This window comes from Solanum stenotomum, chromosome 12, assembly GCF_019186545.1.
Source record: "Solanum stenotomum isolate F172 chromosome 12, ASM1918654v1, whole genome shotgun sequence".
Taxonomy (NCBI): domain Eukaryota; kingdom Viridiplantae; phylum Streptophyta; class Magnoliopsida; order Solanales; family Solanaceae; genus Solanum; species Solanum stenotomum.
The window spans coordinates 14,225,441-14,228,890 of record NC_064293.1 but is presented as its reverse complement, the minus strand read 5'-3'; the positions used below and the strand labels follow the sequence as shown (position 1 = coordinate 14,228,890).

At 32.5% G+C, this 3,450-nt stretch overlaps 1 pseudogene; it reads left to right on the top strand.

Moving 5' to 3' along the window:
- The window catches only part of LOC125847122 (uncharacterized), a 17,527-nt pseudogene extending 14,721 nt beyond the window's left edge, over window positions 1-2,806 (top strand).
- Window positions 2,807-3,450: the final 644 nt, after the last annotated feature.

Sequence of the window (3,450 nt, the reverse complement as noted above, 5' to 3'; positions counted from 1 at the left end):
AAATAATAAGGGAAAGAGTATGGAAACCAGCTTGTCTTCCCTGATCCAATCACTTGATACTATTGATCGTAAGGCTTTACATTCTTCTTAGATATTTAACTGTAAATAATGAGGTATATGATTTAGCTACTTATCCTTTAGTTGAGGTAATGTGCTTTCTGGCAGTGGATCCTTCATACACCAGAGCTACCATGGATCTCTTAACTGAAGGGCTTAACGAAGGGATTGCGGTCATAGGAGCAGTACGGTGCTTAGTTAAATATGAGTATAAAGCTCCATCGTAAGTTACTTCATCTTGGAGGAACCCAAATGAATTAATCATTTATTACTCTGACCATTTCCAGCATTTCCTTAAAAGTGAAAGTTACTTATCTGTGCAGCCCTACTTAATGCTTATATACTTATTTCTCAGTGTGTAATCTTATTCTACAGATACTATGTGATCTGTGACTCTGATGAGAAAAGTTTTGTACTTACAGTGTTCGGCATACAGAAGGAAGCAGTAAGCACTACTTTATGCTATTTTAATGTTTCTTAATTCCGAGAAAAAAGTGGTCTAGTGAAGTCGAGTATTTTGGAGATACCGAGATAAGAAATCAACAAATAAATTTCAGATATTGACCTGTTAGTTTGCTGCTAAACTGCTGCAGCACGACATGCCTAAAAAATAAGCGAAGGATCTTTCCTACCTTTTATCACTTCCTAGATGAAAAATTACATGAAGGGGAGGCACCTCACTTCTTTTATACGTAATCAAACACTAAAGATAAAAAAAGAGAATAGTAAAGTGAGTTGGGATTTCAAAATTTTTCTGTAAATTGGAGTAGTTTGTTTCCTATATCATACTATGGAACACTATTTTTGTTTTGATTTTCTCATTCGTCCATACTTCAAGAAAAAAGATTTCATTTGTGGCTTAAATAATCCATAAGTGAGCCTGAACATCTCTTTGTAATGGTGATAATCTCATTCAAATCTTATTTTGGTTTGTGTGAGCCCCACCAACCAAATTATTATGTATGTCATATCTTTGAATATTTATCCTACTTCAGATTTTCATGGTGACATATAGCCTACCATATTCCTACTAAAATGGAATATGAAGATGAAAATAACATAAATGAAGCTTCTCTTAGGAAACACATGCTCTATGAAAATTTGATGACAAAAAGAAACAAAAAAGAAAAGAAGTGAAAATGACACAGGAACTATGAGTCATGACAATACTGTTTTACATCAGAGTAATTTACTGATATTTAGTTTCAGTAAGCATTTCCGATCCAACTCCCTATTAGATTTTCACATCATTACTTAATTAACAAACTACTCTCATTGACAGATTAAAAAAGGAGATCAGGTCATACTATTGAATCCCTTTTGCAAATTTGTTGATTTTGAATGGGAAGGAAAGGTAAACTCGTGACAATATCTATGGTACCTATTTCACATGCAATGTTATTACAAATATGTCATTTTGCTTTCTCTATCAACTTTTTTCTGTAAGCACCCACATTAGATGTGTTCTATAATTTTTCAACCCTAACGGCAGGGTGCACTTGAGTAATTTGGTGTCAATGGTATGGCAAAATAGGCAAGTGACTGCCAATAGGGAGTTAATCTGGTCTCATTCTGCCCTTTTCTTGATTGTAACTAATTGGAAGTAGAGCGGTCTTCACTAAACAGGAACATGAAGTCATTTCTTGCAGTTTAATTTCCAAATGTATTAACTAAGGTGGCTACGTTTGGCATGTGAGTAATTGGATTATCGGAGGTTTAAGTGTAGGAATAATAATAATCACTTGCCTTCCTCGCAGTGGCGTAGCCAGGAATTTTATAAAGGGGGTCCAAACTTTGAATAGTAATTTTTTTTTAAAAACGATGATTTATAGAGATTCTATTTTTAATGATATTGTGATATAATTTGGGTAAATGGGTCTCCTATGTATAGAGAAAGAAAACCTTATTCCAAAAGGAAAATGTATTAAAATTTAAGAAAATCTTATTCCATAAAGGAAAAAGGTATTAAAATATAAGGAAATCTTATTCCACAAGGAAACTGTACTAAAATTTAAGGAAATCTTATTCCACAAGGAAAAGGTATTAAAATTTAAGGATTTTTTTCAATTAAAACCGTATTCCAAAAAGAAAATGTATTAATATTTAAGATAAAGATATTAAAATATAAGAAAATTTTATTCCACAAGGAAAAGGTATTAAAATTTAAGGAGGTAATTCAATTTTAATTGAAAAAAATATCCTTATTGGAGGTGATATTTGAACTTGGGTCACTAAAGGCAAACATAACACTATTTACCACCAAGCTACTGAATATTTATGTTAAACTTATGCATGTTTATTTACCTACAAACTTCAAGAAGGCAAAATAATGTTAAACTTATGCATGTTTATTTACTTACAAACTTTAAGAAGGCACAAAATAATGTTAAACTTATGCATGTTTATTTACTTACAAACTTCAAGAAGGCAAAATAATTACAGAAAAACTGATGCAGGGAATTGAACTGGGGCAGCGAGTGGGCTAGCGACAGGTCTAACCATCTCCACTACGGGTTACTTTGTTATTTAAGCATGTCCAAAATATCATATATACCAATATAATCACTTGCGTTCCTCGGGTGTTTTGCGATAATCTGCCAGCCAAATTTTGTCACTCCTCACTAATGTATTGTTATTTTTACTGCAGCACTATCGATTCAAGTCCGTGCGAGTTAATCTTCTGGAACAAGTTCTTGTAAATGGAAATACTCTGTCTCCTGATTTTGCTAGTCGTGAATCACTACTATAGGCATAACCATGAGAAGCTGAAAATAAGCTTCTGTAAATGTCTGTGTTTAGCTACCAGCATAACGATATTTTCAGTGGGATTTGTATAGGAAGCAAAACTAGGCAAAATACTTAAATGCTCTTGTCTATTACATGCAGTAGGTGTGGGAACTTGAAATGAGATAAACTCTACTGCTCTTGTATCTTTTTTTGCAATCTGACAATGTCATTTCCTTCAGATGATATATTTCTTTAGACATTGATGTGTAGTATGAAGCAAAATTTATGTTCTCTTTGTAGTTCTGTCGAATCCCAATTTTCAATTTGTAGTCCTGTCCCCTGGCTATGTTATCGACATAACTTGGTGAAGCAGATCTTAAGATGAGATATCATCATCTTTATACAAGTTCATTCAAACATTTGGAATATTTTTACCTTCTAATGCGGATTGAGAAATGAATATAAAAATTTGTACTTTGAAAGTTTATTCCTACAATATGTTTGTACACTTTTGATGAAGACAAGTTGAGATTTTCTTTAATTTGACTCTTATGAAGTGCTAGAATTTTTTTGTGAGTGTTGAATTAAAAAAGTGATGAAACTAGTATAAATGAGACGATGAATATTTATACCGTATCAGTGTCATTATATGTTGATGAATATACA